Genomic DNA, 17,568 nt, shown 5'->3' on the forward strand with positions numbered 1-17,568 from the left:
GACAGAGCACAACCATTTTCCTATATAGGACATATATATATATATATATATATATATATATATATATAAACTGAAATAAACATTCAATTACATAAGTGACTGTATAGATCATTCACACACACCTCAATAAACAATTGTATGCATTCTAAACTAGGAGAAACGATCATCTAGTCATCTACTTCTCGTGACACTCTCGCCACTACTCTGTGGCTCGATCCCTCGTCTGGGGCAAGAAGAAGACACTCCCTCATGTCAACGATCCGCATGTACATCTCGTATCTTGTGTGTGTGTCCTTAGCCGTGTACTTGGCGTGTTATTCATCCAGTCTCTCATGCCAGACATTGTGCTAGGTGTTCTTGTCCTTCTTGCTCTCATCCTTCATCTTCATGTAGTAGGGGTTGATGATGGCCGAGGTGAGGTCAACCAGGGAGTTATGTTTGCTGTTGTCACTGCCCCAGACCTTGTAGTGGTCCTGGATGTTGACAAGATTCTGGCATTTCAAGCCCGAAACCTTGAGCACTTTTAGATCATTGGTGGTGTCCACCATAGCAAAATTGTAGTCGGAGTTGTTGATAAATCTGGAGAAACGCTCACAAGGCCTTGTGGCCAGGTGGTAGTGGTAGAAGAGGACATCATGTCGCACGCACAACTGGACGACAGCAACCTTCTGATCGTGTCCGACACGACCGATGGTGTACACGAGGTCGAAGCCGACTACTTGGTACTTGTCCTCGGCAAGCAACTGCTCCATAGTTTGGATGGAGCTCTCCACCGAGACCGACTCGTTTGTGTACACCACCGAAAGGGCCTTCCCCCTCACGTGGGTGTCCACTACGTGATGCGTGGTGAACTGCCCCCGTTGTCGTCGTCGGCCGCTGGGAGCGCCATTGATGCCATAGGGAGCGCCATTGGAACCACCGGATGTCCTCTATGTATGTGTCATCGTCGGTGTGCTTATTGGGTCGTGTGGCGCAAGAGATGAAGGTAAATGGCCGCAGGAATAAATGGGGGCCAGGCGGCCTGGATTCTCGGCGCCTCCGCATGGCAGTTTTTGCAGCGGGTAACTGCATCGTGGCGCTGCGCCCGCCGCAATCGCATGCACACAAACATGCATGATCATGCGCCGGCCCCAAACACTGGTAGCGCGCATGGAGGGACGAGGGCAGAGCGCCCGGAGGGACGCGAGAGCAGAGCGCGCATGGTGGGATGCGAGCAGACTGCGCCGCAGTCGCCTCAACCGCAAGCAATTGAGGGAGTCCTGGATTAAGGGGTCCTCGGACGTCCGGGCTATGTGACGCCGGACTATTGGTCCGTGAAGATACAAGACAGAAGACTTCCTCCCGTGTTCGTATGGGACTCTCCTTTGCGTGGAAGGCAAGCTTGGCGTTAGGATATGAAGATTCCTTCCTCTATGAACCAACTTTACAACCCTAGGCCCCTCCGGTGTCTATATAAACCGGAGGGTTTAGTCCGTAGAGGCGATCACAATAATACAGGCTAGACATCTAGGGTTTAGCCATTATGATCTCGTGGTAGATCAGCTCTTGTAATCCTCATATTCACCAAGATCAATCAAGCAGGAAGTAGGGTATTATCTCCATCAAGAGGGCCCGAACCTGGGTAAACATCGTGTCCCCTGTCTCTTGTTATCATCGACCTTAGATGCACAGTTCGGGACCCTCTACCCGACATCTGCCGGTTTTGACACCGACATTGGTGCTTTCATTGAGAGTTCCATTGTGTCATCATCAGAAGGTTCGATGGCTCCATTAGTCATCTACAACAATGTCGCCCTGGGGGAGGTTTTTCTCCCCGGCTAGATCTTCGTATTCGGCGGCTTCGCACTGCGGGCCAACTCGCTTGGCCATCTAGAGCAGATCGACAGCTACGCCCCAAGTCACCAGATTAGTTTTGGAAATCTAAACTATGTCGCTGATATCCGAGGAGACTTGATCTTCCCGGGGTTCACGACCCCAACCCCTGCTCTGGCCTTAGATCCGAAGCGCATCACTAGGTCCGAAGACGGGATTCCTGAGCCCGCCGGACTATGTGCGGCTACTAAGCCCAGTACGGGAGAGCTGGAGGAAGCAGTGTCGCTGGCAACCATCATGAAGTCGGACTCCTCTCCGGACACTGGCTCCGAACCCTCGGAGTCAACATCGTGTGAGCTCGGCCAAGGAGTCTCCTTCCTGTCGTACTCCATGGACTCTCTTCTCCCTAGCCACACCTCGCCTTTAAGCAAGGCTCTGGACTTGATGCGATCCCTCGTCATTACAGAGGAGCAAAACATCTGAACTACGCCCAACCCAGACTAGGGGCTGAGAGCGGGGAATTTTACGCCCCACCCACCACCCACTTCATAGCCACTGTCGAGGACATGACTGACATGCTTGATTACGGCTCCGAAGACATCGACAGTATGGACGACGATGCCGGAGAAGAGCAGGGCCAAAGCCCCCTGTTTACTAGATGATGGACGGCCACCTCTTCGTATGACGTGTACATGGTGGACACACCCAAAGAGGGTAACGGCGATAACGATAAAGATCCGGTCGAGGATAAACCTCCTGAGATATAGCCAAAGCGCCGACATCAGCGACGCCACTCTAAATCACGCCGTGAAAAAGACAGCGATACCAGCACGAGAGACAACAACACTCCAGACGACGCTGAAGACCAAGAAGACCTTGTCGAGCCAACCTCTGCACAGGACGATTGGGAAGATGGGCAAGTTAGCCCTGATGAACATGCCGTAAATGAAGACTCGGAGGACAACAATTATCTTCCACTCTCCGAGGAGGAGGTGAGCCTCGGCGAAGAAGACTTTATCATTCCTAAGGAACTCCTCGAACAGGAGCGCTTTAAGCACCGACTAATAGCCACTGCAAGGAGCCTGAAAAAGAAGCAGCAGCAGCTTCAAGCTGATCAAGACCTACTCAACGATAGGTGGACTAATGTCCTGGCAGCTGAGGAATACGGCCTCGAGCGCCCAACCAAAATTTACCCGAAGCGCAAGCTGCTACCTCAATTTGATGACGAGGCACTTGGGCCCATACCATCAGCGCGTAATGCGGCTGACCGACCACCTCGTGGCTGGGACAAAACGACAACTCAGGCCGAACACCGGCCTATACCACCTCGCCGTAAAGGTAGGGACACAACAACTCGGGGATATACATATGACCTGCGACAGGACCTGAAAAATAGAGTAGGTCAGACCAGATCGATCTACGGATCACGGGGGCGTGCCCCAACACGCGACGACGTCTATCTAGCCGGACGTGACAAGCATAACCACGTCCGTGCCGAAAACCGCGGACAGACTCCATCCGAGCTACGTCACGAGTTGGCCTGATATAGAGGCGCCGCACACCCCCTCTACTTCACTGATGAAGTAATGGAGCACGAATTCCCGGAAGGGTTTAAACCCATGAATATGGAATCATACAATGGAACAACAGATGCGGCGGTATGGATTGATGACTTTCTTCTCCATATTCACATGGCTAGCGGCGATGATCTTCATGCCATCAAATACCTCCCGCTAAAACTCAAGGGACCAGCTCGACACTGGTTAAAAAATCTGCCAGAAAACTCCATTGGCAGCTGGGAAGACTTGGAAGACGCCTTTTGCGACAACTTCCAAGGTACATATGTCCGGCCTCCGGACGCCGATGACCTCAGTCACATCATCCAGCAGCCCAGAGAATCAACCAGGAAACTCTAGACTAGGTTCCTAATTAAAAAGAACCAAATTGTCGACTGTCCGGATGCCGAAGCACTCGCGGCCTTTAAACATAGCGTCCGTGACGAGTGGCTCGCCCGCCACCTCGGCCAAGAAAACCCAAAGTCCATGGCAGCTCTTACCGCACTAATGACCCGCTTTTGTGTGGGAGAAGATAGTTGGCTCGCTCGTAGAAGCAATAGCACGAGCGATCCTGGCACCTCTGAAGCCAGGGATGGCAATGGGAAGCCACGCCACAATAAAAACAAGCGTCGCAGCAATAATGAAGGAACCCAAGACACAACGGTCAACACTAGATTTAGTGGTTCCAAAGCCGGTCAACGTAAGAAGCCATTTAAGGCACATAGAGATGGTCCATCCGGTCTAGACAAGATAATGGATCGGCCCTGTCAGATCCATGGCAGCACCGACAAACCTGCCAACCATACCAACAGAAATTGTTGGGTTTTCGAACAAGACACCAAGCTCAATGTCGAACACAAAGGGAAGGGGGCGCCTAGTGACAGCGAAGAAGAAGAGGCTCGCCTCCCAAGCACCGGGGGACAGAAGCAATTTCCCCCCGAAGTAAAAATAGTCAACGTGATATACGTGACGCATACCTCTGAAAGGGAGCGCAAGCACGAACTACGAGACGACCAAGCCATAAAGTCGAACGCCCCACAATTCAACACATGGGCGGCCTGCTCGATCACTTTTGATCACGAGGACCACCCAACCAGTATCCATCACGGAGGTTCGGTAGCTTTGGTCCTCGATCCAATTATCGGCGGATTCCATCTTACGCGAGTCCTCATGGACGGCGGCAGTTGCCTCAATTTACTCTATCAAGACATTGTCCGCAAAATGGGCATTGACCCCTCAAGGATCAAGCCCACCACAACTACCTTCAAGGGAGTAATACCCGGTGTAGAAGCTCACGACACAGGCTCAATCTCACTGGAAGTCGTCCTCGGTTCACCGGAAAACTTCCGACGCGAGGACTTGATCTTTGATATTGTCCCATTCCGCATTGGCTACCACGCACTGCTCGGGCGGACCGCTTTCGCTCGTTTCAATGCGGTCCCAAACTACTCTTATCTAAAGCTTAAGATGCCCGGCCCACACGGCACCATTACGGTCAACGGAAACACGGAACGCTCCCTTCGCACTGAGGGGCACACTGTGGCAATCACAGCCGAAGTACAAAGCGGCCTACTCAAGCCGCATATCTCATCGGTCATTAAACCGTCGGCCTCTTCTTCACAGGACCGGTTAATTTTAGAGCTGGATTAGCAGCTCCGCCTCCGTCGTTCACCTTATATACCCGCGGAGTTTGCACCACGCATACATAATTACGCACTCAAAATACCTTGGTCATCAGCGGAGGCACAATACGGACAGGCCTACAAAGCGGTTTGTCCAGACTTTAGCCTTTTCTCTTTTTTCCTAACTATTTTCTTACCTTTTGGCCATATGTGAGTCAATACATGTCCGTCCTATGGACCTCAAAGGACTCTTTATGAGCATGGTTTCCCTACAAATAACCGGGGATTGCTACCTTTAAGGAGGCCTTTCTGCGGAAGCACAGGCAGCGCAGACGTGCGACAGGAGGTCCAAAAGATTTTTTGTAGACCAAAAACTCTATTTGAAACCTGTATAGAGCTTTTTCCCTCAGCCCTCGACACCTAGGCACAAAATCGCCAGGGTCTTGATACGACAACATATGGGTTGCCGAAAAAGTCTGAACAGCTCTATAGCATACTTCGGCGTCACGAGTTTGGCATTATATGCATCAGCTCCAAATGTCTTTGGTTAATAGTTGGGTTGCCCGGCTCCTGTGCTTGCTACTGTACATTCTGTCTTATCGGCTAGGGTAGTAAAGGGAGAACAACTGCGATTGTGTTTCCGGTTCACCTGGTCAAACACCTCAGTACAGAAAGCCAAAAACTGACTGTCATGATGCGGCGAGAGCTGGTCAACCACTCGGTGACTTCTCAGAATCGTTTGTGATTTCTTCCATATTACATGAAGGACCATTTTTTCTTTGGTCACCTAGCAACGCAACCGTATTCGGATAACTGCGTGCATACCAGGGGCTACATAGTAGACCCGCCGTAAAACTCCTATGGCTAAGTGAAGGTGTTAAAGCCCTATAGTCCGATTGCCTAGTTCGTCGCACCGACAACTCCGTTCTGGACCAAGACGTTGGGTCAAGAGTGATCAGGTGCTATTCCAAACACCCCCGCATTTCATGCGAGGGGGCGTGATACGTCCATTTTGCATCATGCTTCTATATTCATATTTATTACATTATGGGCTATTATTACACATTATGTCACGATACTTATGCCTTTTCTCTCTTATTTTACAAGGTTTACATGAAGAGGGGGAATGCCGGCAGCTGGAATTCTATGCTGGAAAAGGAGCAAATATTAGAGACCTATTCTACACATCTCCAAAAGTCCTGAAACTCCACGGGGATTATTTTCAGAATATATAAAAAATATTGGGCGAAAGAAGTACCAGAGGGGGGCCACCCACCATCCACGAGGGCGGGGGGCGCGCCCTACCCCCTAGTCGCGCCCCCTACCTCGTGGATCCCTTGGTGGCCCTCCGATGCCCATCTTTGGCTATATGGTGTCTTTCGTCGAGGAAAAAATCAGAAGCAAGCTCACGAGAAGAAACTCCGCCGCCGCAAGGTGGAACCTTGGCGGAACCAATCTAGGGCTCCGGCGGAGCTGTTCTGCCGGGGAAACTTCCCTCCGGGAGGGGGAAATCATCACCATCGTCATCATCAATGACCCTCTCATCGGGAGGGGGTCAATCTCCATCAACATCTTCACCAGCACCATCTCATCTCAAACCTTAGTTCATCTCTTGTATCCAATCTTTGTATCCAAATCTCAGATTGGTACCTGTGGGTTGCTAGTAGTGTTGATTACTCCTTGTAGTTGATGCTAGTAGGTTTATTTGGTGGAAGATCATATATTCAGATCCATTATGCATATTAATACCCCTCTGATTATGAACATGAATATGCTTTGTGAGTAGTTACGTTTGTTCCCCAGGACATGGGAGAAGTCTTGCTATAAGTAGTCATGTGAATTTGGTATTCGTTCGATATTTTGATGAGATGTATGTTGTCTTTCCTCTAGTGGTGTCATGTGAACGTTGACTACATGACACTTCACCATTGTTTGGGCCTGGAGGGAGGCATTGGGAAGTAATAAGTAGATGATGGGTTGCTAGAGTGACAGAAGGTTAAACCCTAGTTTATGCGTTGCTTCATAAGGGGCTTATTTGGATCCATATGTTTCAAGCTATGGTAAGGTTTACCTTAATACTTCTGTTGTAGTTGCGGATGCTTGCAATAAGGGTTAATCATAAGTGGGATGGTTGTCCAAGTAATGGCAGTACCCAAGCACCGGTCTACCCACATATCAAATTATCAAAGTACCGAACGCGAATCATATGAACGTGATGAAAACTAGCTTGACAATAATTCCCATGTGTCCTCGGGAGCGTTTTCCTTTATATAAGAGTTTGTCCAGGCTTGTCCTTTGCTACAAAAAGGATTGGGCCATCTTGCTGCACCTTATTTACTTTCATTACTTGTTACTCGTTACAAATTACCTTGTCACAAAACTATCTGTTACCGATAATTTCAGTGCTTGCAGAGAATACCTTACTGAAAACTGCTCATCATTTCCATCTGCTCCTCGTTGGGTTCGACACTCTTACTTATCGAAAAGGCTACGATAGACCCCCTACACTTGTGGGTCATCAAAACTCTCTTTTGGCACCGTTGCTGGGGAGTGAAGTGCCTTTGGTAGGTGGAATTTGGTAAGGAAAAATTTATGTAGTGTGCTGAAATTTACTGTCACTTGTTACTATGGAATATAATCCTTTGAGGGGCTTGTTCGGGGTATCTTGACCCTGACCAGTAGAGAAAAGAGTTGCTCCTCAACCTACTGAACCTACTAAAAATGTTTACTTTGAAATTCCTTCGGGTATGATAGAGAAACTGCTAGCTAATCCTTTCACGGGTGATGGAACATTACATGCTGATTTGCACCTAATCTATGTGGACGAAGTTTGTGGATTATTTAAGCTTGCAGGTATGCCCGAGGATGTTATCAAGAATAAGGTCTTCCCTTTATCTTTGAAGGGAGATGCATTGACATGGTCGAGGCTATGTGATGATATTGGATCATGGAACTACCAACGATTGAAATTGGAATTTCATCAGAAGTTTTATCCTATGCATCTTGTTCATCGTGATCGTAATTATATATATATATATATATATATAATTTTTGGCCTCACGAAGGAGAAAGCATCGCTCAAGCTTGGGGGAGGCTTAAGTCAATGTTATATTCATGCCCCAATCATGAGCTCTCAAAAGAAATGATTATTCAAAAAAATTATGCTTGACTTTCTCTCGGTAATCGCTCCATGCTCGATACTTCTTGTACTGGATCTTTTATGATGAAGACTATTGAATTCAAATGGGATTTATTGGAAAGAATTAAACGTAACTCTGAAGATTGGGACCTCGACGAAGGTAAGGAGTCAGGTATAACACCTAAGTTTGATTGTGTTAAATTTTTTATGGATATCGATGCTTTCCGTGAATTTAGCACTAAATATGGACTTGACTCTGAGATAGTAGCTTCTTTTTGTGAATCCTTTGCTACTCATGTTGATCTCCCTAAGGAGAAGTGGTTTAAATATAATCCTCACATTGAAGTAAAAGTAGTTGCACCTATTAAAGTTGAAGAAAAGACTATCACTTATAATGATCCTGTTGTTCCTACTGCTTATATTGAGAAACCACCTTTCTCTGTTAGAATAAAGGATCATGCTAAAGCTTCAGCTGTGGTCAACAAAAATAATATTAAGACACCTAAACCCCCTGAGCAAATTAAAGTTGAACCTAATGTTGCTATGGTTAAAGATCTCTTGGCCGATAATATTGATGGGCATGTTATTTACTTCTGCAATGAATCTGCTAGAATTGCTAGACCTAATACTAAAAATAAACATAGACCTGTTGTAGGCATGCCTGATATTTCTGTTAAAATAGGAGATCATTGCTATCATGGCTTATGTGATATGGGTGCTAGTGCAAGTGCAATACCTCATTTTTTATACAAAGAAATTATGCATGATATTGCACCTGCTGAGATAGAGGAAATTGATGTTACAATTAAGCTTGCTAATAGAGATACTATTTCACCAGTTGGGATTGTTAGAGATGTTGAAGTCTTGTGTGGGAAAGTTAAATATCCTGCTGATTTTCTTGGTCTTGGTTCCCCGCAAGATGACTTTTGTCCCATTATATTTGGTAGACCCTTCTTGAATACTATTAATGCTAAAATAGTCTGCAATAAGGATATTGTTTCTGTTGGTTTAGGGGATATGTCTTATGAGTTTAATTTTGCTAAATTTCATAAACAACCCCATGATAAAGAATTGCCTAGTAAAGATAAAATTACCGGTCTTGCTTCTATTGCCGTGCCTCCTACTAATCCTTTCGAACAATATTTGCTAGACCATGAAAATGATATGTTTACGAATGAAAGAAGGGAAATAGATGAAGTATTCTTTAAACAGTGACCTATTTTGAAACATAACTTGCCTGTTGAAATCCTAGGGGATCCCCCTCCACCTAAGGGTGATCCTGTGTTTGAGCTTAAACCTTTACCTGATACTCTTAAATATGCTTATCTTGATGAGAAAGAGATATATCATGTTATTATTAGTGTTAACCTTTCAGAGCATGAAGAAAATAAATTATTGAAAACTCTGAAGAAGCACTGTGCTGCTATTGGATATATTCTTGATGATCTTAAGGGCATTAGTCCCACTTTATGCCAGCACAAAATAAAATTGAAGAAAGACGCTAAACTAGTTGTTGATCACCAACGAAGGTTAAATCCTAAGATGAAAGTAGTGGTAAGAAAAGAAATACTAAAGCTTCTGGAGGTAGGTATAATTTATCCCGTTGCTGATAGTCAGTGGGTAAGTCACGTCCATGTGACCCTAAGAAGGGAGGTATTACTGTTTTTCCTAATGATAAAGATGAATTGATCCCCCAAAGAATTGTTACAAGTTATAGAATGGTAATCAATTTCCATAAATAAATAAAGCTACTAAAAAGGATCATTACCCTTTACCTTTTATTGATCAAATGCTAGAAAGATTATTCAAGCATACATATTTTTTCTTTCTAGATGGTTATTCTGGTTTCTCTCAAATACCTGTGTCAAAAGACGATCAAGAAAAGACAACTTTTACTTGCCCTTTCGGTACCTTTGCTTATAGACGTATGCCTTTTGGTTTATGTAATGCACCTGCTACCTTTCAAAGATGTATGACTCTATATTCTCTGACTTTTGTGAAAAGATTGTTGAGGTATTCATGGATGATTTTTCTGTTTATGGGACTTCTTTTGATGATTGCTTAAGCAACCTTGATCGAGTTTTGCAAAGATGTGAAGAAACTAATATTGTCTTGAATTGGGAGAAGTGTCACTTTATGGTTAATGAAGGTATTGTCTTGGGGCATAAAATTTCTGAAAGAGGTATTGAAATTGATAAAGCGAAGGTTGATGCTATTGAAAATATGTCGTGTCCTAAGGACATTAAATGTATAAGAAGCTTCCTTGGTCATGCCGGTTTTTATAGGAGGTTCATTAAGGACTTTTCTAAAATCTCTCGGCCTCTAACTAATCTCTTACAAAAAGATATTTTTTGTCTTTGATGATGATTGTGTAGAAGCATTTGAAATACTTAAGAAAACTTTGGTTTCTACACCTATTGTTCAACCTCCTGATTGGAATTTACCCTTTGAAATTATGGTGATGCTAGTGATTATGCTGTAGGGGTTGTTCTAGGATAAAGAGTTGATAAGAAATTAAATGTTATTCAATATGCTAGTAAAACTATAGACAGTGCCCAAAGAAATTATGCTACTACTGAAAAATAATTTTTAGCTATTGTATTTGCTTGTGATAAGTTCAGACCTTATATTGTTGATTCTAAAGTAATTGTTCACACTAATCATGCTTCTATTAAATATCTTATGAAAAAGAAAGATACTAAATCTAGACTTATTAGATGGGTTCTCTGGCTACAAGAATTTGATTTGCATATTATTGATAGAAAGGGAGCTGAGAACCCTATTGCAGACAACTTGTCTAGGTTAGAGAATGTTCTTAATGACCCATTACCTATTGATGGTAGCTTTCCTGATGAACAATTAGTTGTCATAAATGTTTCTCGCACTACTCCATGGTATGCTGATTACGCTAATTATATTGTTGCTAAATTTATACCACCTAGTTTCATATACCAGCAAAAGAAAAAAAAATTCTATGATTTAAGATATTACTTTTGGGATGACCCACATTTAAAACTATAATGAAGCTAGCCAACTCATCTTCACAAGACTCTCCCGATTGGAGCTTCGTCGGCCGTCCGATCTGCCTTTCTGGCGCGCCTGAACCGTAGGATGTTCATCTGCAGTCAAATCTTATTTTACCTTATGGTTCTTTTTTAGTCCAATGACAAGTGGGCTCACGTCGGGCGCTCGTTGGCTGGGTTGGCTGTTTCCGGGTGCAAGAGGTTTTGCCCAATCACCTGGGCGCGCTTCGCACCCAATAACCCGTGTCTCGCCCCAATCCGACCCCAACCGCCAAACGAACCCTAGCCCCCTTTCTTCGTCCCCTCAATCCCTATAGCCGCTGCACCCCTCCCTCTCCCTTCTGTGCGTGCGCTCGACCAAGGACGTCGTCGTCGCCCTCGGCTGCTCCTCCACGCCGGGGTCTTCCTCCTCTTTCTCCTCGCCTTCCCATCGGTTGCGCTCAGGTCGTCACCGTCGACGAATAGGATAGTGCGGGCCGCTTCCTCCTTTTCCTCCGGCCGGATCTATGGCGTGCGACCGCGGAGGCGAGCCTCTCCGGTGGCAGAGGCAAAGGGCGACCACATGGATCGATCCCTGCAGGAGATAGAAGATGGGAGAGAGGGAAAGAAGGAAGGAGAGGAGGAAGACCCAGTGGCGGGCGGGAGAGGGTCACCAGCCGGCGCCGGCGAGGTCAAGTGCGACCTGATGGTCGGCGGCGGCTCGATCCACTCCTGGATCTTTATTGTTCCACTTCCCCACTACCTAACACCGAGCAAGAGGGCTGCCCGAGGAAGAGGGTGAGGACGCAGGGATTGAAGAGGGTGTTCCCGCATTCATCGTCTGGCCAAGTGCAAGGACGAGGACGAGGACGCGGGGTGGAGCATGTCATCCCTCTGGTTATCGCCTTCCTTTCTGCTGCTGGGTGAGCTTCTTCTCCCTTCTCATCAATGAGAGGTAGTTACAGTAGTTGATGTGTCACCTTGCTCCTAGGCTGAGATGAGGGTTTTCTCCAGCGATTGTGGTGGCCTGAGTCAGAGATCGACAGCCAGATGCTTGTGGCTACCACACAAAACGTGCTCTCTTACTGACCTCGAGGTCCGGCCGCAATTCCTCTTGTTTTTGCTCCAAGGTATCTAGCCCGCTGTTCCTCTTGTTTCAGATCATATGTGTTGGTTTGATGTATGTGTAAGAGAACAAAATTCGAATTGGGGAAGGGTGATTTCAGACCAATCTAATTGTGTGTATAAGCACTAATCTGGGTGTATGTATAATTGCTTTCAGACCAATTCGCATGATCTGAAACACCCAGCTGGGTGTATTAGCAATGATAGAGAGTTAATAATGCCCTGCATTTTATCTCGCAAAAAAGCCTTGCATTTTGTCTTTAAAGTGTGGATCATTGGAGCTATCATGAAGATAAGCAAGCTGCTGATTTCAGCAACGTGACATTTTGTACTGATTAGTGAACTGGAAAGATATAGTAGTAATTATTCTACATCCAGATGAATGGGATGGATAGTAGTTCTGCTATGCAGAATGGTAGTGTTTCCTGCACGATCTTTTGTTTGTCATGTATGCCATCATTGAGTATTGTAGAGGCTGCAGTAATCTTACTCTGTATATGGATGCTGTGCAAGTTAAAGGTTCGCAAAATAATGTGCTAAACTCTTATTTGTGGGCCAGGTTAAAGATCGCATGTTAGTTTGCTTGGTCTAAGTTCAGAAGCGACAATACAATGTTGTTTAAGTCAAGTTTTTAACTTTTTATATATTCTGATTATTGCATCATTATTTATCAACTGAGGCATGGTTGTTGTGTGCACTTCTTACTGATGACGATCCTGGTGTTGTTTTTGTGAGAAAAGAAAGAGACGGCTCGATGTGCGTATTTATATTTATTTTGTTCAATTATAATGGGATGAAGTAACTTAATTGACTGATAGTGTTGTTAGTAGTGATAGACAATAGGCAATTTACTAGAGCAGTTCAAGCAAGTATACTTCCAGAATCCATCTTGTGATCTGTTGGTAACAACACCAAATTTGCCAGTTTGTTCAACCAAACAAAGTGTATAACTTGCTTCATTTTTGCAGGTATAGAAGAAGGACCTTTGCTTAATGGTTGATTTTCTTCTGCTCACGGCAGCTTGCTCGAGGCAAACATGCAAGCCTGACGTGCACTGATGGCGCTGCCGGCAGTATCAAGGATGGAAACAGCAAGACACTCTTTTAGGTCAGAGAAACTGGCGGTGCCAATGATAACGCCTGAACCTTCGTGACTGCAGCAGCCACCATCATGTTGTAGCTCAGCCAGACCACGACCATCGATAGGTGACCATCTTCATTGAGGTATAGAAAACAATCCATGTATTGCCATGCTTATGTTCTCTAAAGTTTTACATCCTTCAATCCCACTCATTGACAAGACTTAGACAAACACTTTTACTGGTGATGGTGGGGCCTTTTTTAACTGAGATGTGCAAGATGCATCTTATCCCCCGAGAAATATTGCCTTTAATTTCTTGATTTTTTTCCTGGCATGCTAATTTAGAGCCAGATATGCATGATTCATAATACACATTACAGTCAATTATCCATTGGAATCTTTTGTCCATAGAGGTGATTTTGTTTGGACCATTAGTCTAGGTAGTGACATTTTGATCGATAAGGCACAAGTTTATTTTCTTTTTGACTCAGGGCTACACTAAAGTAAGAATCACCGTTAGTGAAAAGAAGGCATACAAATCATGAAGCTTTTGCCTTGGTTGAGTTCCTCATTTAATTGTCACTTATTTATTTGAAGGAAGTTATTCAATTCTCATCGGGCTTTCCTTAATGCTTTCCATTTCTAAATAAGAAATTTAATACTCGATATTTTTAATATGTGAGGAGGCGGGGGGGGGGGGAGAGAAAAGGGGCTGTCAGGTCGGACTTTTGGTGCGTCTCTGACCAGAGATAGCTGGATCCATCTGATGCTCTTCCAAACAGTGCAGTGCAGATTTGCTGACTGGTACAACATCTAAACCTTTGCTGCTCTAGATTCTTTTTACATCTCTTAGTATCAACAAATAAGCTGGTTATAGTATATACTTGAAGATTGCAGCAGGCACAAAATGCTTGGTTGACCACCCGGTTAACTGAATTGTGCCTATGAATGGTCAGTAGAGTAGTTGCTTTTTTCTATAAAAAAAAGAGGATCAGTTTGGTTGCCACGTGACTGTAAGGCCAGAATGGTGGTACTGAGAAGTGGTTCTGTAACAGTCATATGTGTTGTGGAGTTGGAACTTGATTCTTTTGAAGTTGGAGTGGCTAGGTTGTTATACATACATGCTGCCCACTGAATTCAGATTTCAGTATACTGTTTAGAATAGCGGTGGATCATTGTGTTGTGTTCATAATTAGAGCTAGAGAGAAGGGAAGAGTACACCATACCATTTATTTGTACTGCATGGTCCCACTGTCGATTTTCTGAAAGTGCATTAGCCTTTTCTTAAAGTACAGTACTCTCATTCTTGGAATAATAGATTGATGCTCCCTACCTCAGGTTTAACAATGCATGTCGGTTGGTCGGTGTACTAATTTTGATGCTTCTTGATCGGTGTTTCGGAAGCCATGGGCTTTTGTGTATTTGCACAAGCTTCCTTCATCTTTACTATTTTCTATCTTTAGTGTTTCTTTGATATTCCTTTGTAACTGTCTGATGTTCTGCCTTGGGTGTCCTCTGTCTTGGTTTACATCTCCATATGGCTAGCTATGTATACACACGTAGGTTTTGTTTGGACTGTACTTCAAATCACAGAGATGTTTCCATATTCATGCATTCCTCTCTTTAACTCATGATTGTTAGATAGTTGAATATCATTGGTTTGCGTCGGCATTCTATTTTTGCAATTTGAAATAGGCATTGGTCCATTGATATTAAATTTCACAATAGGTAGTGGAATCTTCAGGTAAAAGTAGTGGCAGATATGTTGGACACTTCTTTTTCGATGCAGAAATGATGTTATTGACTTGAGTCCTCAACACATATTTTTCAGTAACGGAGAGGATTATTCACCTTTGCCGCGGTAGGCGTTAAGACCTGGCAGAGCCAGGCCAATGGGCACTATTAGTGTTAAACACCCGACCCTGATGAGCCCTTACAGCCCGTGCTACTGGCCAGACATCTTCTTTGGGTCCGGAACGAAACCAGTAGGGGCACCTTGAGCGAGTACTCGAGGCGTGCAGTCAAGTCGTACAGGAAATGCGACCAGACCAGCTTTCCTGTTTACAATTGTTTGGATCGTTTAACAGCAAAGTAGAACCCATATGATTGACCCTGATGCATGTCATGCGTTATCTGCAGTATATCTCAATTTTGAATGTGATATGTCGTGTATGTATATACTAAAATTGAGCTTTTTATCAATACCGAGCTGCAAAATTATTATGCTTTTGGGTCTTTCCTGAATTTAGTTAGCGTCAATACCTCCAGAATCCCTCTTGCAATATGTAAGTCTGTTGGTAAGAACATTGATTTTGCCAGTTTGTTCTTCTAAACAAAGTGTGGATGTTTCATTTTTGCCAGGTAAAAGGAAAAGAGAACATTGGAGGAAAAGGCAATATGGCAGATTCTCTAAGCTTTCTCAAATGTTTGAAGGAAAAGATAGTTACAATTATTTTTCTCTCGCCTTATTACATCTTGATGTTAATAGGCGTTGGAAGGTACTATGGACCACATTCAAGGTTTACCGAATTTGCACAATCCTATTACAGTTTATTCTGATGAAAGAATTGACCAGTTCTTCCTTGAGTAAATTAGTATTGCTGATGCTACTCCTTTGTGCATTGTTACATAGAGTTATAGTTGTGAAGATAGTTACAATTATTTTTCTCTCGCCTTATTACATCTTGATGTTAATAGGCGTTGGAAGGTACTATGGACCACATTCAAGGTTTACCGAATTTGCACAATCCTATTACAGTTTATTTTGATGAAAGAATTGACCAGTTCTTCCTTGAGTAAATTAGTATTGCTGATGCTACTCCTTTGTGCATTGTTACATAGAGTTATAGTTGTGAAGGTGTGTACGAATCAACATATAATGCCCACCATCCTATTACAGTTTGTTTTGATGACAAATTGTGCAGCTCTTACTTGAGTAAATTGTGCAGATCTTCCTTGAGTAAATTAGTATTGTGGTTACTAATCCTTTGTGCATTTGGGTACAGCTCTACTGAAATACTTCCTCCGTTCCTAAATATAAGTCTTTCTAGAGATTACACTACAAACTACATACGGATGTATATAGACATATTTTAGAGTGTAGATTCACTCATTTTGCTCGGTATATAGTCCGTAATAGAATCTCTAAAAAGACTTATATTTAGGAACGGAGGGAGTACTTCATATGCCCATTTTAAACCCAGACCTGACTTTAAATCATTTCTGTTCTCCTGAATTTTAGTCCGCTTCAGCAATGCTATGACCTGCCACTCCATGTATACATGAAAAACGACCACAGTTTTGCTGTTGTGTTTTGGTCAATCATCTGCGTTTCAATTCCTACTGATCTCTCATCTATTTGGCAATTGATGCCACCCGAAGGGCTGCCAACCCAAGACAACATCGGTACTATCCTTCAATAAAGAAAATACATGCATGCAGAGAAATCTGAAATAGTAGGAAATGTGAAATCTCACCAGTTGATCTCTCGCCCAAATGAGGAACCATGGAAGAAAAGGGGATAAACATGCATGATGGATGCAGTACGTGCTGCTTCATATTCTATTATGGACCGGCAACACATAGAATTATTTGTGGACTGGGCTAGGTAGCATATGGGCCTTTCAAATAACTATGCCCTCATAAAAGTTTGATACAAACACTGCTAAAAAATTACATCTTTGACTGGTCTATACATCTTATACAAATATATTCTTTTTCAAACTCAGATTTTTCAGCGTGATAACCATATTTTCAACTAAAAAATGCCATCTAAACAGGTCTATACATTTTTATACAAATATGATTTTTTTTCAAACTCGGATTTATCAGTGTGATAAACACATCTTCAATATAGCATGATTTAACACATGGGATTTCTACTATCAATATCGAATATGTCCTTACAAAATGAAATTATTTTTATCGACAACATGGCTTTAGTGGGTCTCTGCGCTATTTGGCGCAACGGGTCAACTAGTCTTTATAAAGGAGTAGATGGTGTTATTAGACGTTGTGTACCTGAGCATGAACAGGAACAGATCCTACGCAAGTGCTATTCCGAGGCTTATGAAGGACACCATGCTGGAGATAGAACTGCACATAAGGTATTGCAATCCGATTTTTATTGGCCTACTCTCTTCAAGGATGCCCGTAAGTTTGTTGTCTTGTGATGAATGTCAAAGAATTAGTAATATTAGTAGACGTCAAGAAATGCCTATGAATTATTCACT

General features: G+C 43.8%; 1 long non-coding RNA gene across 1 annotated transcript; it reads left to right on the forward strand.

Annotated features, from left to right (window-relative positions):
• Nucleotides 1-11,403: 11,403 nt before the first annotated feature.
• Nucleotides 11,404-17,219, forward strand: LOC123061349 (uncharacterized). The gene is made up of 4 exons (XR_006428943.1): nucleotides 11,404-12,054; nucleotides 12,123-12,261; nucleotides 13,225-14,140; nucleotides 15,698-17,219. It is a non-coding gene; the product is annotated as an uncharacterized lncRNA (long non-coding RNA).
• The last annotated feature ends 349 nt before the right edge of the window (nucleotides 17,220-17,568 follow it).

The sequence above is a fragment of the Triticum aestivum genome, chromosome 3A, assembly GCF_018294505.1.
Source record: "Triticum aestivum cultivar Chinese Spring chromosome 3A, IWGSC CS RefSeq v2.1, whole genome shotgun sequence".
Lineage (NCBI taxonomy): Eukaryota > Viridiplantae > Streptophyta > Magnoliopsida > Poales > Poaceae > Triticum > Triticum aestivum.